This window comes from Lissotriton helveticus, chromosome 5_1, assembly GCF_964261635.1.
Source record: "Lissotriton helveticus chromosome 5_1, aLisHel1.1, whole genome shotgun sequence".
Classification (NCBI taxonomy): domain Eukaryota; kingdom Metazoa; phylum Chordata; class Amphibia; order Caudata; family Salamandridae; genus Lissotriton; species Lissotriton helveticus.
Window position 1 is genome coordinate 946,126,260 of NC_136065.1, and position 26,942 is coordinate 946,153,201.

At 43.1% G+C, this 26,942-nt stretch overlaps 1 protein-coding gene across 2 annotated transcripts in view; it reads left to right on the forward strand.

Annotated features, from left to right (window-relative positions):
- Positions 1–1,370: 1,370 nt before the first annotated feature.
- LOC144753450 (heparan sulfate glucosamine 3-O-sulfotransferase 1-like) overlaps positions 1,371–26,942 on the forward strand; it is a 726,783-nt gene continuing 701,211 nt past the window's right edge. The window contains exon 1 of one of the 2 annotated variants that reach the window (XM_078641137.1): positions 1,371–1,769. The gene's annotated coding sequence lies outside the window, so the exon portion shown is untranslated. The remainder of the gene's footprint in view (positions 1,770–26,942) is intronic. The other variant, XM_078641138.1, reaches the window with a different exon arrangement.

The window sequence follows — 26,942 nt, forward strand, 5'->3', positions numbered from 1 at the left end:
CTATAAAACAAAAGAGGGAATAAGACTATATAATTTACTCCTTTCATCTTTTCTTTAAAGGACATACCTTCCCGCTCTCTGGGAATTTGCTTTCTTTGACCCCACTGCAGTTCAATTTGCACAGCTCTTCTAAAAGTTTGGTACCAATTTATGGCGAAATAGCTCTACAAATTCCAAGTTATTAAATAAAGTTTGAAGCTTAAGGATGAGCATAATTGGTTGCACCCCAAGGATAATGAAGTGCTACTCTCTGCCGTGGCTCGTTGCTTCAGTGCTGTCTTTGCTCTCTACCACAGCATTCTTTCTCATCACCACTCATGTCAGGTCAATACTGGCACAGAAGAGCACGCCTGCCAGGTTATGCCCGGGGGAGAGCAACTATGCCTTAACTAAGCTTATGTGAAAGGCGGGGGTGAAGAAGCATTATCCATGTCAGGTGCGATCAATACAGAATCATGCACGGAGACAGGAGAGTACTTAGTTTAAAAAATAAAAAGAATTTTGTTTGCAATACATCAAAACAGTCGTAGGCTTTGCAGGAAATGTCAGCGTTAAATAAACATAACATTTAAGCTATTGGTTTAGTCCAAAACCATGCACTGTTAAACATGTCACAGCTGATATTCGTTTCCCCTTGAGGTTCTGTCATTTTAATAATATAGGTAAATGGATGTTACAGATGTGAGCGCAGTGGGCTTAAAAAACTTGCTCTTAGAATAAAGGCAGTAACTTGCTAAAGGAGCTGGCCTCGGTTTTTCCTGATATTAAATAACATATGTTAAGGGAGTCGGGTTATGATCAGCATTGATAAATAGCTTACACTGCTTCACGTTAAATATACTGTACGTGCAGATCAATGCTCTCCCAGGAGGGCTGCAAAGCCCGAGATAACCATTACCAGTTCCAGCAGGCCTAATGCATTTCACTGTAATTCGTTATCTGATATGTTTGTGTTTATTTGCCCTGCTTACAGTAATAAAATATCAATATTTAAATTAAACACGTTCCATACCTGACAAACACAATCAGCATTTCGGTGTTTAAGACGCACGAATATGTCCTGGAATAGTTAAAATTAGATGGCGTTTAAAAATAGCAACCTATGCTTGCTGGATGCTGAAATTAAGTGCGGCAGTCAGACACAAGCTGTCTTCTGCAGAGGAAGGTTCACGCTATCTGACATGAAAGGAAAACAAACAGGGTGGGAAAACGAAAAGAAGCAAATCAGAGTTCATTGTTGGCCGGCCAATCAGAGAGCGAGGCTCGAGGGATCACCAATCAGGAGCTGCATTACATGCCCGCCTAGGATGAGGGGGTGCTCCATCGTGCACTGAACCGCCGTGCATGGCTTTCTGCTACCAAAAGACAGCGCGCACTTCACCGCAGCCTCTCAGAGAGCGCTGTTCCCTCGCAGCTGGCAAAAGCCGAAAGACTTGTATTTAAACCGTTCTCTGCCTAGGCAGGCGCCCCGGCGGTGCCCTTCGCTCCTAGTTATCTCTTACCTCCATTTCTATACTCTTTTTTCCTTCTTGTGCGCGCAATTTGGATTGTTTCATTGATAACGATGCGGAGGCGGCTGTTAAAACATTTGTCTGGAGCAGGCTGCCCGGAGCCAGGCTTCGGCTCTAAGAAGCTGGAGTGATAGTGAAGGGCAGAGGGGGAGCCCCAGCGTCACAGACGGGTCTCAGTCAGTCCACTTCTTTCCTGCATCCACGGAGAAACAAACTTCGTGGTCAAATCTAGTGCCCTTCTTTAGGAACAACGGAGAGGTAAAGTATTTTCTTCGTTTGAAGCCTTCCTGAAAATGTCTGAATTGTTTTGTAGTGGAGTTATAGAGAATAAAAGAAATGCAAATGAGCGGCCAATGTATGGCGCAAAAAGTCAAATATTTTTGTAAATTGTGGACTTCCTGATGCATGAACATAAATGTCACAAACATGTTGGGTAGTTCAATATGTCTTTTTGCTGTACCACACCACTACATGTGTTCTAAAGTTAATTAAAAGTGTCACTAAAAGTAATCTTTTGTGGTTGATGTGTACAGAGATGCTGAGAGCTTCAGATTATTTTTCTTTTACAAGTTTATGGTATTTTAAGGCAAACGTACATACGTACAGTAGGTACGAGGAGAGGTTCAAGGCGTTGATTGCTATTCATAGAGGTCAAGTACAATGAACCGTGACAGCTCAGGTAAACATATACACGTGAGACTAAAACAATGGTGACTCTCTCTCTTCAACTTGATATTCCAATGCTGTCTCCTGTGGTGGGTAGACATCTGAATCTATGGCAGCACACTTTAGAAGAACCGTGGGCTTACGTTAGTGCTGTGTGTTGTGTTCCCTAAATGAAGTGGCGGTCTGTGCCCCCAAATGAGGCAACATGTGCCTTTAAATATAAAAAAGGCACTGTTTTCTTCTGTAAAGGCTTTTGATGCACAGCATGCTTCGAAGCGGTACAGTTGGTCCCTTTGGAACACTCACACCCCTTCCCAGGCAGGACCCCTGAACCGAGTACAGAAGCTTCAAAATACTGAAGGTTAAATGACTGATCTCGAGTGAAGGTTGAATGAATTAATATTGAGCTATGTGGTTAGATGCAATAGGTGTTAGTTTTGGGAAGAAGGATTTTTGGTGTCAATGTGTCCAAGCGACCATGCAGACTGAGGGAAATGGCCCCTGTGAGACTAGTGCCTTTCAGAGCTGTCTTGACTTGTTCTCCTTCAAAGTAATTGTCCGACTTTATGAATCAGAGATCCCCTCAAGTTGCTGTTGTTTCATATATTAGCATAACTGGATGTGCAAAGAAAGTAGCCACATTACGGGTTTTAATTTCAACTCTGGGCTTCTTTGGATGTTAGGGCTGTGCCTGTATCATGTGTCCATCGCCACGTGGTTTAGTTGTTCATTTCAGTAGACGTTTTATTAGCAGTTGCATTTCCTACTATCCTGCTCCGATCAAGCATTTTGAAATAATTCACAAACAGTCTCTGAAGCAGAAATGCGCATGAAGCTTGCATTTTGTCCTAGTGAATTTCAGCCATTAAATGGGTGTTTTTCAAGCATCCTCCACTAGTCACGTTATCAATCGCACACATCCACATAGAACTGAACCAGTACATATCTGAATTGGCTGGTCATCACTTGTGAAAGAAACCTGGCATGAAAGTGAAAAGTGGCGGGAAAATGAATGTAGAAGTTTTTTTTTTAGAAAAAAGCAATAAATGTGCAGTTGGATACGTTTTTATCTACATTTATTTTCACAATAAAACACATTGATCGGCAAAGAGCAACCACAAGTAATGATCTTTTAAAAGGAGCAAGAGTCTTGGATGCTATGAGAAGTGAGCGTGTAGATTGAATGTGAACAGTTAATTCCCGATGAGAATGTCACTTATGTATATCTGTCTTAATTTACTGAGCCAACAGAAGCAACACCTCTATTCACAAAGGCATTTTCAAGTTCTTAAAGTAGCACTCCCCTTCTTTAGTAGCTTCTCTGTTACTCTTAACAGGCTTTTGGAAATGGCCACAAAACATCTAAAATGGGAATGAAATTGGAATATTCAGAGAATATTCATATGCAATTAGAACAGATGGAAACAACAGTGCCTTTTTCACACTTTTAATAATAATGAGTTGGCTGCTTCTGGGCTAACTCACAAATGCATATTAGTGAATGTATGAGTACTCCTGTAGTACTACTTCCCATGCTCATAAATCCTTTTATGATTTGGCCTCTTAGATTTACATTAAGTGTATGTGAAATTCACGTAATTTGCTTTTAGGCAATAACGTGAAATGTCAGAAAAATGACATAAAACTATGCATAATTATGTGAAATGCAAATCCATCATTAGAGCTATATTTTAGTGTGAAATGTGTCCTCCTGTCAAATTTTAATGCAAGGATGCATTTCGCAGTAAAAATAGCACAAAATACACCAGTGGCTTGAGCAACATTTACTCGCCTTCTGGCCTTTCTCAGAATTCCTGAGTGCTTGTCGTAAAAATGTTAGTGTATTACTGCATATAGCACCCAATTACCCAACATGGTGTAATGGCGGCATTTCAGAAGTTTTGCATAAGCGTAACGGGAAGTTTCCAAAAATACATGAATTGCGCAGGAGTAATTTACATTTCATCTGGGCCTAGTTTGCACAGCCCCTTGAAATCAAAATATTTAATTATTCCAGTAAGTGGGGTTAAAGTTTGATATAAAAATGTTAATGGCTACCACAGGTTTAAATACTTTTTTAGACAATCATTTGATTGATTGACTCTATCACTTGTTATTTAGTGCTTTACACAAGAAAAACGAACATCATTGCTGTCATTATTCACAAACCAGTGTCAATAAATATATTTAGGTGTTAACCCTGCATATTTTCAGGTGAAGACAACTCAACAGAAGAGACAAGCATTGGCAAACCCAAGAATTCTGGTATTGGCTGACAGTCTTTTGAATTTGTCAATGCTTTGTTTTGTTTTTGTTTGTCATGGTCTTTGCAAAACTTTATTGTTGGGGAAACAGCTGTGCCCTCATCAGTCTAAATAAAAAAAAACATTGTGTTAGATCAAAAATATTTCTTGGTATCATAAAGCATACATTGGTATGGCAGTCAGAGTCACTAAATGGAACTACTTTGTGGTGGACCTGTTTTCTTATTATAGAGCAGAATACCGTCACTCACAGTGAAGTTAGCCAATGGCTGAAGTGGGCTTATCCATTGCTCAATACTGTATGCTGTAGAAGGCAGAAGAAAAATGTTAAGGAGCCAATAACAGACCAGTAGACGAAAAGGGCTGGATGAAAGCCCTTGTAAGTTTGTACATATCATTTTGGTGAAATCAAAAGTCCTTGCCTAGCACCAGACCTAAAAAATAAGTTTTACAATTGGTTAACTGGCATTTTGTCTACATAGCTATTTAAATTATTATTAATTTAAAATACATATAATTTGCACATTATTAAATTTGTTACACCAGTCACTTAATAGACTAGCAATTGAAACTGGGCTATTGACTAGCGGGCTGATTTACACAGATTTGTCTGTGAGTGTTAGCGTTTTACTTTTGCTTAATTGTGGCATTTTCTGTGAATATGCATGTCTTAGTCCTGAAAAGTTATCTGCAACTCACACCATAGCCTTGAGTAAGAAACAACAATTCAGTGCTTAATTTGTAACAGGATAAGTTCATGGGTTCAAGGTTTTTCGGAACAATCTGTCTCCATGCTGCTGAATACTAGGGGTGCACATTACCGAGGTTAAATAATCTTGATTATACCTAATGCTTATATCTTACCAAATTCTACACGTTCAGTCTCTTTTTTTAACTCTTCTTGGTAATTTTTTTACCTCTGCTTTCTCCCTTTGTCACTGTGTTCTTATCTTTCGCTTATCCCTTCTCAGCTTTTGCCTTTCCCTCAATTTCTCTTGATCAATGTCTTTCATGAAAAATAGGTCCTCATCCCCAATAATGAGTGCCCTGAGTCCACCATCCGCAACCACCTGCGGACTTTAAGCACAACAGATACTACCAGAAACTGTTTAGTAAATCAGACCTGGAAATTCAGTAGTAATTCACACCTCAGAAAGGACACACCTGCTTGCATAAAATTCTTTGTGAAACAGCCCCTTAAGCATTGAGAATACTAACTAAAACTGTTATGATTGGCACTGAAACCTGACAGCAGAACATTAGCTTAAGATATATCACACTTTTTATAATATAAGTTACTGTAATTTCCATTAAAAATCTTATCTGTGTTATAGGATTCTCAAATCTTGTTACCTTCAATGTGTTCCTTGGGGTAGGTGTCACATACTTAAGAGTCTTAGTGAATGATATACCTTTTCTGGAATTTGTGATGATTAGCTTTTCAGTGATAAAGCCACTCCATAATCCTCACTAACGACTCTTAAATTCCACTTACATACTTGAGAAAATACTGGGGGCCATGGGTTGAATTACACTAAAGTTTTCATTGATAAGCGTTGGTGGGAACTTTGAACACAAAAGCCACATGGACAGGCAGACTAGAATTACAGTAGACCAGTAAAATAAGTGGATGATATTCGTTAAAACAATTCAAAATACAATTTTGACAAGTCGGGAATATTTGCATATTCTGTACTGTATCACCCTATTAAAAGGTGGAAAAATAAACAGATGTTTTGAAACACCCATGAAGAGTCTAATTATATAAATCACTTACTACCATCTCCATCCTAAAAAGCAGAATTGAAGATCGAACCATTAAATTAGTACAATTACAATGATGGCGATTCAGCCCTATTGAGGGTAAAGTGGCCAAGTGTCCATCACTGATTTTTCTTAGTACTTCAGCAAAAAAAATATACAATTGTCCCACTCACACCAGTGTCCTAAGTAAGTTATCTAGTTTCAGGTTTGGATTGTTGATATATTTGAAACTTTAAAGTCTATGCACTTGCATTGTAGACTACGAATAGAGACATTAACTAACTTTAAAGAGTCCTGATACCTAAATGCAGTTTTTCCTCCATGCCTACCTATTAACGGGCGCATGGTTTTTAAGTTGAAAACATCCAGAGTTCAGCATTCTCTATTCTCATTTGTCAAGTGCCTACGCTTTCGTTTGAGCCCCCCAATCATATTTCATTTCTCAGACATAGGGTGAATTCAACTCATCAATCAAGTCACGGTTGTGTCTACTGCAGTCTTTGACTTCTCTGTTTTCCATCCATGTAAAAAGACACCAAATCACAGTGCCTTTCAAACATATTGGCCACCCATAACAGGCAAATAGGGCAAAATTATAGGTACAACAATCCACTGGTGTAGTGATAAATCGGAAAGTTGGCACCCCAGCTTTCCTTAGATACTTAATTCCAACAAGAACACAGACACAAGAGTTAACAGTATTTTCATTCTAGCGTCAGAAATTAAGAAAGTTTTAAAATTCAGAGAACCGCTACAAAGTCAATGCTACAAAGACAGCGGGCCCTAGATAAGCACACTACCGAGGAAATGTTTGTTACTGTGTGCAGTTTTCTACCCTAAAGATCACCAATCAACTAACCTATGCCCAAATGTAAATGAAAGTGATTCTCGAAATGCCTTTTATAGTTACTGTAAGCCCAAAACAGTCTCACATTTCGAAAGGTAGAGTGCTTTCATTGCTTGACAAATCTCGTAACTATTACACTTCAAAGTGCACTCATATGATAAGGAAGTACCAAATGAGGGGGCATCCGTGCTTTTATATGGAACCAGAAAAGATAACATTGAACATAAGGCCTTTGGAATGACTCTCCCTACACCAAGCCAAAGATCAAACATTCCAGTGGAATTTCTCAAAGATTGTCATAATTACACAAATACTTTACTGTTACTTTGTGATTCACTAAACATCTTTGTTAGATTTGTAAACGTTGGTGTTTTATTCTTTTACATATCTTGACCTTGAGTCCAATTAAGACACTCCCATTAGGCATTCGGAAATGTATTTTTTTGTTTGCACCTGTCAGTACTATGCCCACTTTTTTGCTGCTGCTCGTCATATGCGCTCATAAAAGGGCAATGTGCCCACAGACACCTTAAGTTGCTCCTCACATGTCTTTTGTTTTTCTTTATTTTCTCAAGCACACTTTTACATGTAGACAAATTACACTTCACTTCAAAATACGTTTATTTCGGCCACTAGGGTCATAAAAGCACAAGTACCCAAATATAAATGCATAATAAATAGTTTAAAACTGTACATTAAACATAAAATAGTACTATTCATAGAAAATAGAAAGCCCAGATGTTGCAATATATATAAAATAGCCAACATACAATCACATAAATCACATACAATTACATAAAATGAATAGATCACTCTATGAAGTTTCTACATTGCGCCCAACATTTTAGCCAATGAGACAAAGGGGCTGGTATACTATCTTAAAATTCATAGGGCCACACAGTGATTGTGCATGCCCGAGCATCTGAAAGTGGGGGCTAATCAAGAGCTGCGTGGGCGAGCGTAGGTTAGGCAGACAAAGAAAACATGAACAACACTCTCCACTGAGAGTGTGCAGGCTTGGCAAGCATCCGTGGACCACCTAGCAGTAAAATATTTCAGCAGTAAGGTACCCACTCAGAACTCGAAGCATAACTTCCGATTTAGAGGAGTAGTAACCAAGTCCAATACTCCTTGTATGTACGCACAGGCTAACATCAAAAAAGTCACAAGACAGCCTTCTTAAAGTCGTTCACCGCTACAGTTTCCCAGTAGAGTAACTTCAATGCTTTCTACGATGGGGAAAATAAAGAAGCAGGGTTGTCCCAGAGATCTGAGAGGCCTAAGGTGTTAAATGATTTTTTTTTGTTCAAAAGCCATGTTACTTTGTGGAATTGATCTGCCTCCATAACACCCTGTAGTGCTAGTGCTGCGGGAAGAGAAGCAAGGTTGTGAATTAATGTATTCTCCACACTAGTGAGTGAGTCTAAGTTGGAAAAGGCCCACACTTCTGCCTCGTAAAGGGCAGAGGCCAGAGCCTTGGTCTCATAGATACGTAGTGCTGGAGAAATGTGTCTGGTATAAGAAGTAGAAAATTCTTTATAAAGAGCACCCTTTATTTGTCTAAGCTTCAGAGCAGCTTTATCGATATGTGGTTTCTAAGACATGCTTTTAGAAAGCATAATACCCAGGCAGGTGAAACTATCCACCATCTCAAGAGGAGCACCCCCAGGACAACACGTTTCTTGAATGATCAATAAGGGTTGAAAGAGATCAACTTGGTTTTGTTTCTGTTGATCTCCAGACCCCGAGAAAAACAGAACTCTTGAAAGTGATGTAGAAGCTTCTGTAGCCCACTTGGGGTCTTGGAGATCAACAAGGTGTCATCCGCAAATACAAGGATAGGAATTTTGTATCCAGGCAGCCAAGGGTCATCAGCTTCAACTAACGATAAGAATGAATCAATATATAAACAATAAAAACACTGTAGGGGCCAGAATGCAACACCGGCGGACTCCACGCAGCATAGGGATTGTCTCAATCAGTTGACCATGATCCCCCCACCTGATTTTCGCAAAGTTTTCCTCATGGAATCATCTAACCAGGGCAAGAGGTCTGGTGGCAACTTCATGTTATGCAAAAACTACCAGAGTGTGGAACGTGGTACCATATCGAAAGCAGATCTGAGATCCCCAAACACAATGTACAAAGCCATTACCAATTATAACACTACGCCAATATACCTAAAGGAAATGGAACACCTGTTCGATGGTGAAAATATTTGTCCGAAAGCCCACTTGGTACTGGCTAAGGATGTGTTCATCAAACATCCTGTCCTGTATCTTAGCCAACAAACATTGGGAAAAGACTTTCTGTATGCAGTCGATTAAGCTAATCAGTCTGTAGTTGTTAGGACGAGATCTGACCCCTTTTTTGTGTATAGGCTGCCCTTCCATGTGCAAAAACTGAAAGAGATTCTTCAATCCAAGATGTCATAAATGGCATTATGCCCCGAAATGTTGAAGAGGATGAGAGCCCTACTCCGTAGCATCCAATGTACAGTAATGCTGTATTTGTAGTAATTATGCGACTCCACTGTGTGAACACTTGCCTAATCCTTTATACTGTATGTTTTATGTTGATGATTGTTAATTGAAACGAATTATAAAATGTTTTTTAAATGGCATTATGGTGCAATATGTGATACGCACGGTCAAACATCGGGCTACACTATTAACTGGGCGAAGTCGATAATCTATGTATTGAAGGGCTCCCCCCCTGTGCTTCCTGACAATTGCCCTCTGGCAGTGGCCACCACCGCCTTTAAGTACCTGGGTATATACATCACACCAGACTCTGCGGTCTTCTATGACTCCAACCTGCTGCCCCCCTCACAAAATTCCGCAACGACGTGAAACATTGGAAGGGGCTTCCACTGACTTTACTAAGCAGGGCGGCCCTGTTCAAAATGATGGCACTGCCCCGTTTCCTCTACATACTCGAAAACGCGCCGCTCCCGATACCTCAGGGCTACTTTCAGAAAGTGACGGCGGTGCTGACGGGTCTTTTGTGGGGTGATCGCCCAGCGCGCATAGCACATATAAAACTGAATAGGGGCTGGTATGACGGCGGGATTGCGCTACCAAATTTGCAATTGTACTACTGGGCGGCACAGCTTAAAATTATTAATCAATGGCTCCACGCCCCACAGACCGACCCGGCATTCATGGCGGACAGAGCACAATTGGGATTGAATAGCCTACTGACACCGCTATATCACAAGGGAGCTGCTGGAAAGCTCATAGGGCCCACCAAACACGTAGTGACACTGTGGTATAGGGCGCAGGCGAGACTTAAGTGGGGAGGAGTTATAACAAAAATGACCCCACTATGGGATGCAAAAGCACTGGGACACCTTAGGCGCACTAAAGGCTTCACCCACTGGGACAATATAGGGATTTCGACAGTCGGGGACATGTGGTCAGAGGGAGGAGTAGTCCCATTCACATATCTCCAACAACATTACGAGATGGGAACAACAGAAAGATTTAGATATATCCAAATCACTCACGCTCTACAGGCAGCTATCCCAAAAGGGACGCATATCCCGGAATCCTCGTCACTTGAGGATCGCCTACTTACGGATGTTATGCAGGAAGGCGCAACCTCCCTCACATACCGAAAGTTACTGAATAATTTGCCCGATGCGTTGGAGAAATTGCGAGAGAAGTGGGTGGAGGACGTGGGAGCATTAGATGATACTGAGTGGAATGCAGCGTTAGCGTCGCCACGGGAGGCTGGGGTGTCGGCTAGGTTCCGTCTAATACAACTGAAAATATTACATAGGATATACTACACGCGGACCTTACTGCACAAACTGCGGAGAGCAGACCGTCCACACTGTCTCAGGGGATGCGGAGACCAGGGTACCTTCATACATACACTTTGGGACTGCCCGGCCATTGAGGGTTACAGGCAGCAGGTGATGCGCACCATTTCCCAAACTTTGGAGCTCTCGCTGACCCCTGAGCCCCGAGTTTGTTTACTGAACATATGGGGGCCAACTGACGTCTCATACCACGGACGGCTGTGGTCTACGATTGGCATCATGACGGCCAAGCGTGACATCGCGCAGAAGTGGGGGGCGGCAGAACTTCCTACTCTGGCACAATGGTGCAGAAACATAGACACACTTATGGTAACAGAAAGGGCAGTATACAAAGCTAGAACTAACCCACGTAAATGGAATAAAGTCTGGCAACCCTGGAACAAGTACAGGGGAGACATTTGTGACCCGTTGTCAGAGGATGAGGTGGATAGCTCTGAGGAAGAGGGGGAAGAAAACTGATCATTTTCCGTAACTACCCGGGGACATTGTTAAAACTTGGGATGCTTTGACTGCTGTTTAGACTAAGATTGTGGACCACCCGGGTGGGGGAAGGATGCCCATATCCCACATTACTAAGAGGCCGAATAGGGTAAAATGTAAGAGTTATGAAACATAGTCTGATATATGAGCTTTTGATGAGCCACAAGTTAAGTTGTTGTTACTATAAAAAAGAAAAGCAAGATAATAACGTAAATACGTCATACACTGATGCATGGCCTGATGCTTGTACGAACTCACGGACACTGAGAACCATATAACACTAACAGCCGGCCTCAGGGTTGTAGGCGTGGATTGTATGATGTTTGAACTTCGATAAAATCTTGCTTTAAAAAAAATATATATATATATATAGTACCGGTCTACTCTGTTAGACCCTTAGACAATGTACCACTGAGAATGATACCACAATGTTCATCAAAAAACAGTATTATTAAAAAAACAGAGATCCAGAAGGGTCTTTATTCATAAAAAAAAAAAAAGAAAAAAAAATGGCATTATGGAAGTGTGGCAGGGTGACATCACTGTAGGGCTAATGGGGTTATTTGTCGGAGCATCTGAATAGAGGTCAGAAAAAGAATCAACTCATACTAGAGGGGCAATGTTGTTCAATTGGAACCATAGCTCCATTGTACGCTAAAAGTTGCCAAAACATGATGGCATCTTTAAACAGTCAGGCTTCATGGAGAGTATTCCTCGTCTGAGAGTCCCAATCCCTCTTGGCATGACTGATGGAGTCTTTGTAGGCTTTCCTAGCTAGGGAAACTTTGAGAGGATCTTTAATCTGATTGCACTGGCTAGGGCGTGCTGCGCTTTTCTGCATTTCTTGTTGAACCAGGGAGTGCTTTTGCAAGCGGTGCGTGCTTTGGATTTTGCCAGAACAACAAAGTAACCAGCAACGCATTAAAAAACACAACTCATGAGTGCTAATCAGTTTATCAGAATGAACAAGTCATCCTTCATCAAGTCCTGCCAGGTCAGCAGTGACAGCTGCATTCCACATTATTATGCAAGTAAGTGCATTCACATGCATAAAAATGCTCACTGACCCAGGGGCCAGATGTACAAAGCATTTTTTCAGTCGCAAATCTGATTCTGAGTTTGCTACTGAAAAGTGCTTTTTGCAATGTACTAAACCCATTTTAATGAATCACTATTTGTAAGGCATGTGCTGTGGGCATCCCTTCCAAATAGCAATTTCTATCCATATGAATTAATGATTTATGTTGAAATAGTGTTCATAAATCATTGAAAAGTTAGCAACCTCCAAGTTGGCTTGGCCCATTTGGAAATGGGAAGGGGTCCCTCAGGGACCATTTCCCCCTTTGTAAATGTTTAAAACTATATAGACGGATATGCCGTAGGCACTCACTGTGGTTGGTGGGGACTGGAACAATGTCATGGAGCTGGCAAGGGACAGATGGCGGGCAGGGGCTGTTCCGGCGAGTGGTCGCCCCACACGACTGCACTCCTTAGTGATGGGACTTGATTTGGTTGAGGTATGGCGGCGACTTCACGGTGATAGCCGGGAATTCACCTACTTGTCTGTGGTTCATGATTCGTATTCCAGAATTGACTATCTCTTTGTTCCCAGAGTGGCGGTGGGCAGGGTAGTGTCGGCGGAGATTCTGCCCCAGGACCTGTCAGACCATTCCCCGGTGGCCCTCACGGTCCAGATAGGTCGTGGAAATCTGCTGTTTAGGTAGCCCCTCTCTGTATGGCATTTGCAGAATATTGACTACAAAGATCACATGAGTGAAGCCATTGATCATTACCTGACTAGCTAATGTGGGGTCTGTATCTAGTGCAGAGACATTGTGGGAGGCACTGAAGCCCACACTGAGGGGGGTGAATATTTCCTGGTGTGCAGCAGCGCGTAGGGAGCGTAAGGCAGAGCTGCTGCGAGCGGAAGCAGGAATGGAGGTACTCGAACGCAAGAGGCAGGGGGAGGCCAGTTCAGGAGGCATTTATTGATGGCTCAACAGAATTATGTGATTCTTCTGATGGACGAGGTCGGCCAAGCTTGGCTGGCGACGCGTAGCAGAGTATATCAATGGGGCGACAAGTCCAGCAAGATGCTACACCTTTGTCAAGGTACCTTCCATTCCCAGACCCTGCCAGGAGTCTTGGGCCCAGAGGGTGAGCTGCTTACAGATGCCCGAAAGCTTTGCCGCCTATTATGCCGATCTGTACCCTCCCCAAGAATGTCTACCGGCTGCCGTGATTGATAAATTCATAACTGACCTCTCACCTAAAACTGTGTCAGATGAGGTGCGGGAGCAATTGGAGCTACCACTGACGGATGAAGAATTGAGCACGGCCCTGGGGGAGCTCAACTCCGGAAAGGTGCCGGGACCCAATGGATTCCCCACTGAATTTTTTCTGCACTATTTTATACAGCTGGCCCCTCACTTTCGACCTGTGGTGGAGGAGGCTCGGGAGCGGGGCTCCCTACCCCTGGACTGGAGACATGCAGAGGTGGTGGTGTTTCACAAACCTGGCAGGTCCCCGGATCAACATGCTTCGTATCGTCCGATTTCCCTCTTAAATGTAGAGGCAAAGGTTCTGGTCAAGGGCTTGGCCAATCGCCTCTTGCCTCACATTTCCACTCTGGTACACCCTGACCAGGCTGGGTTAATGCCCAGAGGGTGTACAAGCACAACATTAGGCGAGCGCACGTGGCGATGGCGGCCATCCGGCGGGTGGGGGAACCGGCGGTGCTTTTACTGGCAGACATGGACAGGGCGTTTGACTCCCTCAGTTGGGTGTATCTATTTGCCTTGTTGAGAAGACTTAATCTGGGACCAAGCTTTCTCTCATATTTAATGCTCTTATACACAGATCTGACAGCGTCGTTGCGAGTGGCTGGGGCGATCTCATACACTTTCTCTTTCAGATGGGGCACGCAGCAGGGCAGTCCTCTGTCCCCATACCTATTTGCGCTAGCTATGGAGCCTCTGGGTGCATGGGTGCGTATTGGTGCGCAGGTCCTGGGATCCGAGTGGGAGCCAGGCCTGTCCGATAGAATCGCATTATACGCGGATGATGTCCTATTTTTTTTTACAGATATGGACAGGACGGGCCCACGGCTATTGCGCATTATGCAAATCTTCGGGGAGACCTCTGGACTATATATGAACCCTCGTAATTCGAAATTATGGGTTCTGAGGGATCAGTCTGGAATGGGCGCATGGGCTTCCTCAGTTCAGTTGGCGGTGGGGGGACTGAAATATCTGGGTGCGTTCTTATCGGATGTAACCGCAGTCTCCTGGGAGCGTAATTTGGTTCCAGTATGGGAGCGGATCCGCGAAGATCTCAAGTCTTAGTCTCGCATGCCCCTGTCGTTATATGGCAGATCGGTGATATTCAATTCAGTGACGCTCCCTCGGCTCCTCTATCAGCTGCAAAACCATCCATATCAGATCCCGCACCAATGGTTCTGTCAGGAGAATGCAGCGCTCGGGCAGTTTCTGTGGGAGGGGCGAAGGTGGTGTAGCTCTACGCACATGCTTTCTGTCCACCTACTGCGGGAGGTTAGAATCCTCCGATGTTCTTTCTTATTATCAAGCATCGTATCTGCTGGTCCATAACAAGTGGTGGTACAACGATAGGGGAGACCCGGCATATACAGTTGAGTGGAAACTCATGGGGCACGGCTCACTATATGCAATGTTATACTCGGCACCCTTGCGGGGTTTGCTTCTGTTGGTTAGCCAAGTGGTGTTCCAGATTTGAAAACAGGCATTGCGATGCATTGAGTGGTGGAACACGCTGACCCGGGAAACCACCCTCTGGGACAATTGCCGTTTACCACAGCTGGCAGCCCTACAGGGGTTCAGGGGGTGGGACAGCATAGGCATTTCAGTCCTGGGTGATATTATGAGGGGTCAGATGCTCAAATCCTTTCAAGATCTTCAGAAAGAATTCCTCATGCTCCAGTCCCAGTTTTATCGTTATCTTCAATTTCAACATACCCTGTCTCCCAGCTTGGCGGGTCGGGAGTCATTGCCCAAATGTAATCCGCTGGAGGCAAAAGTCTTCATGGGAGATTTAACTGACCGGACAATTTCCCGGATATACCAGTCCCTGGTTACACATTGCTCCCCCACTCTACAGAAGCTTTGGGGGATTTGGAGAGGACGTAGGCACACTAGAGGAGGAGGACTGGACCGAGGCCATAGCGGCCCCACGGGGCGGCCATAGCAATGCGACTTTGCCTTGTCCAGTTCAAGTATTTACACAGGGTTTACTTTACTCGAGGGCGTTTGTGGAGGGCAGGACTGATCATTCCTCCTATGTGTCTTCGCTGCAGTCGAGAGGAGGGTACATTCATTCATACAGTCTGGCGTCTCTCCCGTGACCGCTTTTGGAGGGGGTTGTTTGCCTGTCTTTCGGAGGTCCTGGGGTGGGAGCTCCCACACACACCGCAGCTGGCCCTACTTCATGTCATGGAGGGAATAGGAGGCAACATTTATAAGCGACACCTCATGCAACTGGGTCTCACTCTGGCGAAAAGGGACATTGCCAGGGCATGGAAGGCGCCAAGGGCCCCATCAGTTGCCGCATGGAAAAATGGGCTGGATTTCTTCATGCGGCGGGAACAACCTATCTTTGTCGCTAGGGGGTGCCCATACAAACACTGCAAGATCTGGGAACGGTGGGCGGATTATCAGGCTGTTATTAGATCTGCCATCAGCAACAGAGGTTCCTCCCTTGGGATAACTCATATGTGCATCTTTGGTCAGTGGGGATATGATGCGGGGGGCTGGAGGGGTGCACCCCATATGTTATGATTATACTTTGCGGTCAGGACTATGCGGAACTTGTGCGATCAGGGGGGGGGGAGTTGGGGTATTAATTTCATTGTTAGATATATATGTTTGGATTTCACTTGAAAAAGTCAAAGTCATCATATCTGTATGGTTGGATTGTGCAGCTGTCTCTGGGGTACAGAGCTCTGCAATACATGTGCAACTTGACAAATACAATTTGTGTAAAAAAAAACAAGTTTGGGTTTTGGGAAGTAGGCAGTGGTTTATGGGACCACTGCAAACTCTCAAACAAACTTAAACAAAAACTGTTCTGTTTTAAACACAGCCCTGTTTCCTTTAGGAAACACTGGCTGTATTTCAAATAAAAGTTTGGTTTATTTTTCACAGCCATGGTCATCTGCTGAACCTAGCAGGCCATCATCATTGTTATGGCATTCAATCGTAGTGAGTTTCAATTTGCAACATACCTCAATACATGAGGTAGGTCTTATTGCATCCAACTACGATTTGGAACTTTAAGAACCGACCTATTAGTGCATACATTTGGCATTGGCAGATAGAATATACTGTTTTTCACGTTCACTATTCATTTGTTAATAAAACTAAATAATCTAATTGAATTTTAATTTGGTTTGCCACCTTTACCCTTATTTCAGTAGTATCAATTATGCTGTATATATTTCCCATCGAAAAACTTTAGTTAAAAGGTTGCCCATAGAGTATGTTTGGTCACTATTGACAAGGTGGTTTTAATTATGCCAATCTTTGTTGTTTGTTGCTGTTCAAAAATATTTTCTCTCTCTAAGGAGATACGTCATGACTCAAGCCATTGAATGGTAATCATCAATGAACTGCACCCTTGCTTATTACATGTCACTTATAAGCATAGCATGAAATCTGTTATTTCAGAAATGAGAAAGATAATTTACAAATTGAGAAGTTCAAGATGGTTGAAAATCTACAGAGGAGTGGACATTCGATCAAAATTCACCCCAAGATCATACCAAATGATGTCTCTAGAGAATTACACCCAGAGATCTACATGCCTCTCGCAAGAAAGTAAACGTTAGATCTAAATGATTCTACCATTTGGAAGAGACTAAACAATTATTGCCTTCATGAAAGGTTAGCCAAGAGATAAATCCTTCTAGCCCAAAAAATCTTTCTATTTATTAAGGATGTTTAGAAAGTGTGGATGTTTTTTTTACCAGAACTTTACTTCAGATGTTGAGGCATTGGCGATTGTTGAATAGTGTAGAATGTAGGGGTATCCCACTTAGAGGTAGTTCATCCCTCAAGGATTTTGTAAACATGTCCCTAAGGTTGTATGCCACAGTGCCCAACTCAAGAACCTGCGCAGTTTATCTTACAAAACTATGGAGTTATGTCCATATGGCCTTACAGAAATTGTCTTGACAGTCGCGAATAAATATCTGTCAACCTCTTGACTTAAAACTGTGTGCCATGTGAAGTGTTTAAGTGGGTAATAATGTTGATGTGAATAGAAATATTGGCCACAGCTGTAGCATGTTGAATTACTTCAAAGGGTCCACAGACCCTTTAGGATGGTGTCACACTGATTGTATGACCTCATCAGTGATATCTTGAATTAATTCATTTGAGATATCAGTGATATCATAAATGATATCATTTAACATGTCATGTGCGATGTAATATGCGAGGTCATAAGCAGTGCATGGTTGGAGTTCTATATAGTTAGCTCAGTAAACCTTAACAGGCGAAGTTCAGATTTTGTATTGTTTTAAAACAATAGTTTCTTTTACTTTTACAAGACCTCACTAAAACTTCACTTTAACTTTTGTGTTTTTTCAGTAAATTTGTATTTTTTTAAAGTAAGCTAAAATCTTAGCGTCCTACCTATTATAACATCACTTTAAGCTTTGTTTTAAAGATTTACGCTCTAAGGAGGCTAAGGATTTGTGCCTCTGTGCCGATGCCTCACTTCCCCACTCCCTGCACTTACGGATAAATATGTATATCTTGTATTTTTTTGTATTTTTTTCCTTTGCACTCACTATGACTGTAAACACGCTGACTGACTGGCAAACATTGTCAGCTTATTGCTTATGCACATCATTAATAAAAACAGTGCACATGTTAATCTTTACATTGTCGACTAAAGATGAGGGTGCTGCTTACTCTTAAATATTTACTTTTTAAGTGTTTAAGAGTTGAAAAGCACATCACAAGCTAGCACCAGTCCAGAACGGTACATGTTAGCCAGACAATCTTGTTTGCTCAACTATGTAATTTGTATTAGTATTGGCTGCTGGAAAGTATACCCTGTATTGAAGTGACTTGACTGTCATGAAAAATTAGGCACAGTAGGTTGATTGATTTATGCTACACCAGAAGCCTCTTCAGCAAGCCAATTGCGCATGCTGAACAGACAGCGCTCCCCACACTGCTCGTTTATTTTATACAAAAACAAATTGATACCAATACCTATGTAGAAACAGCACCGAGCGATGCAGAGGAGTATTATGAAAAAAGCGTTATTGTGTAACTAGAGCCTATGTCATCATTACTGTGCTGCTTTTGTAGTCGGGGCCACACAGCTGTTTGATACAGTATAGCGCAATTAAAGAAAAAAGAACTAAGGGCCATATTATGAGTACGGTGGTCCACAGGACCGCTGTACTAGCGGAGGTGGTCCAACCACCGCCACCGCTGCAAGTCCGCCTGCAGTATTGAGAGTGTGGAGGTTGGACGACCGCAGGATTGCTGGGTCTGCCGGTGGTCATGCAGTGGAAGGGGGCGGCAATATGCTGGCGGTGCCGCTGAAGCACTGTCATGCATATTACAAATTGCCTGTCCCCTGCCCCTTTTATTGCGGTGAGCCCGCCATGAAAAGGGTGGCAGAGAGGCAACTGCCACTCCTAGGGGTACATGCAGGGTGCACATGCTGTGTCCCCCTGGAATTGCACCCTACTTCCTGCATGGTGTAACATGCATGTCACACCGTGCTGGAATGTGCTGTAGGTGCTTTCATGGCAGTTTCTGCAGTTAAGGCTTACCTATGAGCCTTATACAGCCTCTGCCGTGAGATCGCCACAGCAGCACCTGCTATGGATTACAGGCTGGCCTTCTGTCGGCGGGAGGACTTCCATACTCATAATAAGGCCCTATATCTCCACCCATAACAGTACTCCGACTAATGGTGCAGATGTAATACTTTTTGGAATTCACAAACATTGCCAGTAACATGCTGGGAAAGAAAAGGTTTCTAGGTATCCCACTTGAAATGTCAGGTGACATGTTGCCAGGGTTCCCATTTCCCCAGTGCATAAACTACTTTGCACAGACGTAAGCACTGGGTAAATGTGACAAATGCATATTATGTTTTCATATTTTTTTCTTCTCCCCATGCATAAACATGTTCTTCTACATAGCCTTGAAGTTTGGAGATGATCCGTTTTGCCCCCTACCCTGAATAGAGACTTACTCTAGACCTTTACTGTGAAGATCTCTGACCATTTACATGGTGGGAAAGAGTCAGCTCGGAGTATGCGAATACATAGAAGTTAACAACTTTGTGGGCATTCATATTCTTACAAGGGTAACCTTGTCCTGCACACTTCCCACTCTGGCGCAAGTTACCACTGAGCATTTCTCCTCCATCTTGCATAGAAATATGCAGAAATAAACCAATGTACTCCTGCCCGGATTCATTTGTGAATTCCTTGCAACCACAAATGAAAGCATTTTCGTTTGTAAACACGTTTATGGCTTAAAATGCCTTTATGAATTGTACCTCATGCAAACAGTTTTTCAGCATTTCTCATTATTTTACATTTTGCAATAGGATAAACAGCAATGTTATAAAGGATTCTTATCTGACTGTTGACATTTTTCCCACTCAGCAGGAGGTCCCCTCTAGAGATTACATGCAACAGCAATAAACATGATATGTTGACTCCATGGAAGGTTGTTTCATAACATAAACTCGAATATGGATTCATTAAAGACACAGTTGCAATATAAATTAAAAACTACAGAAAACATGAACAAATCGGAATTTAAAATGTGGCATAATTCTTTATAACTGTACTCAAATAAGGACACAGTGGGATAACTCATCCACTACACAGAATCAAAAGACATTTGAGAGCTTTGGACTAATACAGTTTTGCCACCATGCCCTGTGAAAGCATGGACTGGTGGAGACACGTATTATGCCCTTGTCGATGGCAATGACATGAGGATGATGCGGTGGTTATTCACGGCAGTGCTTAATAAGTTAAAGAATAAGTGCTAGGGCCCAACATTTTTCTCAGACCGCAGCCGACACTACTGAATGTTAGAGATGCTGAATGCAAGGGCTGTGTAGTCTTGATTCCATCTCATGTCTCTTCATTCTCTCTTGCTCTGAATCAGAGTCTGTTGTGGACAAATCAGGTCTGGACCCCAGAAATAGTCAGATGGGCCACACCACCAACTTCAGATCAAACTAAGCACTGATTCACATGCGGTATTTACCTGGAGAATCGGAACAAGAAGCTGATTGATGAGCAATTACTCAAAAGCAGCATTAGGTGGGTTAAACTGTCTCTTTAATTGCAACCTTGGAAAGAAATAAAAGGGCAAAAAGTGAATCTGTGAAAGCTGAACATGTTTAAGTGTGGTTTGTCTTTGGCTGACAAATTAATTCTTTTATTGTCTCTGGCTATAGACAGTGCTTAATTTGAGTCTGTGGTTTCCGGTGCTCGGCACCAGCACATAATCACAACATTAGCACTACAGCTTCACATTTATTTATGGTAGTCTCAGAGCAGGGGCGGCTGGTGACATTTGAAAGTGGTGAGGCGTAAACTAATTTGCATATTGCACCGCAGCGATCGAGCGCAGCGAGCGAGCCCGAACCACCTTGCATCCATCCATACATCATTCATGCATCCACCCATCTATCCACCCACCCATCCTGCATCCATATATCATTCATTCATGCACCCACCCACCCATCCATCCATCCACCCATCCATCCATCCATCCATCCATCCATCCACCCATCCATCCTGCATCCACCCATCATGCATGCATCCATGAATGCATCCATCCATACATCATTCATGCATCCATCCACCCATCCATCCATCATGCATCCACCCATCATGCATGCATCCATGAATGCATCCATCCATACATCATTCATGCATCCATCCACCCATCCATCCATCATGCATCCACCCATCATGCATGCATCCATGCATCCATCCATACATCCATACATCATTCATGCATCCACCCATCCATCCACCCTGCATCCATACATCATTCATTCATGCATCCACCCATCCATCCATCATGCATCCACCCATCATGCATGCATCCATCCATACATCATTCATGCATCCACCCATCCATCCACCCATCCATCCACCCAACCATCCTGCATCCATATATCATTCATTCATGCACCCACCATATGCCGTCTCTGGGGTAATTAATCAGTGCATTTGTTTTCAGATGACCTTGTAGCACGTTATGCCCCCAACAGCCTATTGGGGGGCATAACGTTTTACAAACATAACACTGTTTGCAACTGCAAAAAGAGAGAATTCCACTCCCGGAATGCCGGCGATTAAGACAACACATCAGCAATACTCTTTACAGGACCCTCTGCCGAGCCTACCGAGCAAAAAATGCATTTCTCAAGTCTGCGGAACTCCCGGAGGAGTCCTAAAATGTGCTCAAAAACAGCCCAGCTGCGCAAAATGAGCTTCAGTGATAAACAGCATCAAGAACCAGAAAACCGGATGACGTGAAAAGAAGAACACACATTACGTCTGAGCAGCGCAGACAGTGTTAGTCTAAATTATGGCACAGTAGCAAACTCTTTAATTACCAGTACACTATTTAATCTCACCAATGTTTAGAGAAACCACAATGAATAAAAATGACAGTGTGTTTACCTGAGTGTGAACGAAACGGGTCTCCCTGGCCGAGCGGGCGCCAGGATTGGCTGGGGGGGCACCATGACTGCTCGCCCAGTCGCCCTGTGCAACCCCAGGGGCTGCGGCCCGCCCCCTGGTCCTCTCTCTAAGGGGAAAATCACAGGGAAACCATCTGCGCATGCGCGGGCTAGTTTGTGCCCAGAAATCTACTTGCGCAGCAAGCCAATCCTTAACCCTCCCCCCCTCACCCCCCCACCCCCTCCGCACTCCGGAAAAGTCGGCCGGCGGGTAGCGCGATTGTTTTATTATTTTTATCTGTATTGACAACGCGGTGGGTCCATGGGGCTTAGTGGGGCTACGCCCCTACGCCCCAATGGACGCACCGCGCCTGTCTCAGAGATTAAGTGATTATCCCTGAATCTCAGAATGTTGAGCCGATGCTAAAACTGGAATCTGGTTCCCCAGCTCCGAAGTCGACAGCTCTGGCCATTAGGCCACACCCTCTCCATTACAGGAGAAATGGGCTGGTGCAAGCTGCTTCCTGACGAGGCATTTATTTTTTTACAAATTAAACACTGGCTATAGATTGTGACAAAGGGCTCAGGTTTTCCTAGTAATCTTTGAAGGAAACATATTTTTCTTTAGCCCATTTGTGTGAAATTGAGTTGTTGGTTAACCCCTTGAGCGCTGATGACAAAGCCAGCTCGTCATGGGCGTTACCTGCGCTACGCGGATGACGAGCTGGCTTTGTCAAAACCGCGCATTTTTCAAATTCCAGCGCACAGCGGGAAAACGCGGTAGCGCGGTAAAGGTTAAAGGGGTGTGGTCCCTGTTTGAGCAACAGCCGAAATCCCTGTCCGGTTGAACCACACTAAATTAACCTGTGCTTAACTCTCTGATAGCTTGGCACAAAAGCAGTTAAACTTAACTTAGAGACAATGATTAAATTATTCATGCAGCACACAGACAGCAATAAAGTGAAAATGCAACCCAAGAAAAATCCTTTACCAATTTAGAAAAATATAGTGAATTTGAATACATTATTGACACCAAATGACTAAAATCCAATCAGCAGAACCAGAATTATGATATTTTTAAGATTATGGGACAAAATAGTGCCTAAATGATCAAAATACCAACTGCGGAAATCTAGTCACGTGAGACCAGGTCAAAGTAAAAAAATATGGCCGACCACGATGGAGCAGGAGTCCAATATAAAAAGTGGATTGGGTCCTGTAGGCACTCCATCGGACTTAGATGAGTTTTCAACGAAAATGTTCTGAGAAGGTATAGTTCAGTGGGGTAAGGCTTCAGGTGGTATCAAAGAAGGGAGTGTTATCATTTGGGATCTGCTGCACAGAGTCGTGGTGCAGATTTCTACATTCATACAAAGTCGGAAGCTCAGCCAATGAGAGTTCTAGGATGACGGATACCCGTTTGCCAAAGGACCACTGAACAGAATTTACTGCTTTGGAGAATAACGTAAGCGGAGCTGCCTGGAAGTCAAGCCAAGTGATGCACCTTGGGCAGATAGACGAGCATGTTAGTCCCAGTGTTCTCTCAGTTCTTATAGCAGTTTTTAGCCAAAAAATGTATGTCTGAAATTTGGATTTTGGCTATCTGTGCATCTTTAGCACAACCACCAAAGGTCCAGGACTGGACTGGAGGGGGCACCAATTGGAGGGTTCGAACTCACTCAGGCTGTGTCTATGTGCAAGTTCAGGATGGTTGGAGCCTTTTCTGTCCCCAAGGCTTTGATCAGGAAGCCAGCCAACTAGCCATTGGAGTCACTCTGGTAGTCCTGGGTTCAAGTGTAGAATCAGGACTCAAGCAGAAGGGTAGGCCTATGAGGGTTCGAGGCAGGCTTCAGGCAGCAAAACAGTCCTTCCATGTAGTCTTGTGGAGTACACAGCAGGCTACAGCAGCAGGCAGTCCTCTGACAGTCCTTCTGCAGGTCCAGAAAGAGGATAGAAGAGTGTGTCTGCGGGACCCTTTTCTATCTGGTGCCTTTCTTGAAGTAGGCGAAGTTACTAGACAATTCCTTGTGAAGTGCTTGAAGTCTCCTACTTCCCCTACCGTGGCTCCAAGCTGATTGCATGAAAAATGCATGGGTATTAAGTCCTTTGTTTGAAGGCAGAGCACAGCCCATTCAGTTGCAAGTGGGGCTATGCCAAGCTACGCACCCCAATCCTGCCAGTTGATAGCCCAACCAGACTCTTTCAATCCCGTTAATGTGTGGCTTTCTGGGTTGAATAACAAAAGTCTAACTGCCAACTATACCCAGTCATGTGAACTAGGACAGGGTGCAGACACCAATTCAATTCAATAGAGACTTTATTTCAGTTATATTTCAAACCATAAAAGTACACATATAAAATACATTGAACATTACATATTTAAAATCACAATTACAAAAGGACATATTATACGTATTTCATTAATGAGTAAGTAGGCAAATTCAACAATAAAGTGCTATTAATACTGGGTTTACAACATGATATAAAGTCTTTCAGCAAATAAGCTCATCATCCTTCAGAGGTATAGAATCACAGATCCAGGCACTTTCTCAGTTTGACAGTTAATTTTAAAAATTCTATGACATGAAGAACACTGTCACTGTGCAAAAGCTGTAAATACATAAGTGCTGGTCTTATTTGATTAAAATTTAGTTTCTTTAAAAGATCAACAAGGTAACGTCTGCGGGGATATTCATAAAACCTACATAAAAATATAAAATGCAGCATATCCTGTGGAGACTTCCCGTCGCAACCACAGGGAGCAGCAGTTTTAAAAAAAATGTCCGACATAGGTCTAATTAAAAGTTGATGAAAAATATTAAACCTGAACCTCGTCAGCAGAAATTTCTCATGAGAAGTGAAGGTGCATGTTAAATATAATTCCATGGTGTCACAGGTTTTTAACATGACATATTTCCTAATATTAGGTTTCATAAGCTCCTCCCCTTCTCTTTGGGCCTTCCTGTCCATCCGAAAAGCCCGCTTAATTGCTGCCACGTCACCCTTTACAATCCCACAAGGGTTTTCAAACAGATTCAGACATCCAAGCCTCAAAAAAAAGATTTCAAGTATTTTAGCCAGGGCACGCACATTGAGTTGTCCTGAGACACAAGGTCTTTCACAATCAGGTGGGTAAGCGGAATATCGTGGTTTAACCACAATTTTACCCAGCATGTCAGTGGTCTTAGCACAAATATATGGATAGGTACTGAGTCCCCAATTCTTCATGTATCGCTAAGTTCGATGTGCTGGCTGCAACACAGAGGAGACGTTTTAAAAAATTGTTTTCAGTAACCTGTAACTGTTCACCACTTACGTAGCCCCACAACTCACTGCCATATACAGCAGTGGCTATCGATTTAGCATTATAAAGTTTCATCATTGCAGTATTTGGCTTCTTCCTCAATTTTGTAGCAAATTTCAAAATAGAGGCATTAACCCTTGTCATTTTCCCTTTCTTTCTTGCCACATGAGGACCCCAGCTGAGCTTTGTGTCAAATACGACGCCAAGATATGAAAATGTTTGAGTAACAGGGATCAGAGCATCATCAAGTTTAAAAATAAAATTCTTTTTCGGTTGACGGTCAACATGCATTATATATGATTTAGAATTGTTGACCAATAGGTCTCTGTTGGTCATAAAGATATTAAAAGCATTCAAAGTGCCTGGAGACCCCTTTCCGTTCTAGAAATTAAAACCGCATCATCTGCGTATAAAAGTACAGGAATACCCAGCCTGCCAACTCTCGGGCAGTCTGATTTTACCTCCTGTAGTGCAGCATCTAAATTGGTAATATAAAAATTAAAAAGAAATGGGGCCAGGATGCAACCTTGACGCACTCCCTTTTTGATGTTAAAATTACCAGTGGTTTCCCCATTTGTTGAGTACCTAACATTTGCACTGGTGTTACTGTGCAAGTTCACTAGAAAATCCACAATCCCTACGTCCACGCCTTTCTCCCGCATGGTCTGCCACAGCCTTCCCCTGTTAACACAGTTGAAGGCCGATGACAGATCCATGAAGGCAAGGTGGACGGCTCCCTTCTGTACAACAGTATATTTACTCAGTACAAGGAAGAGGTTGAGGCACTGGGTTATGGTGGAACGGCCACTACAAAAGCCATATTGGGAGATGGACATGATGTTATTGTCTGACGTCCAACTTGATATACGCTGCAGTAAGATCCTCCCCATAATCTTGACCATGGAATCTATTAATGACATTGGACGATAACAGAGGGGGCTGCCCTTGTCTCCTTTCTTAAATACAGGGACAATTGTTGATAAACCCCAGGACAAGGGGCAGCCCACTATAGCAGCTGCATTGAATTCAGCTACCAAGATGGGTGCCCAAAAACCTGGATCTGATTTATAAAGATCCAGTGGGATTCCATCAGGTCCAGGGGCCTTACTAGCTGTAAGTCCTTCTATGGCATCCATTACCTCGCTTATATCAAATTTAATTATGCCTCCCCTAGTATAAGGTAGAACATCAACTGTTACAGGGTCCGCTGAATGATACAATTTTTTTTAATGAAGTACCCACTCCTCCTTAGTTATGCCGCAATCTAATCCATCACCCGGGTCTTCTACCAGAAACGGTCTTTTAACTAGAGCCCAGAATATAGTGCTACAATTTAAGGTGGAGGGACCAAGTATTTCATCCCATGCCTCTTTTCTTAAAAGCACCTTGCGGGATGCATTAACAGACTTATATTCTTTCCGACACAGTTTTACACCCTCCTGATTTCTCGGGGTGACTGACAGAGCTAACCTGAGATTACGTGCAGCTTTGGTACAATCGTGGTTAAACCACCTAGGACCCCCTTTCACCAAGTTCTTTGCGGGGGCAGTCATGAGTT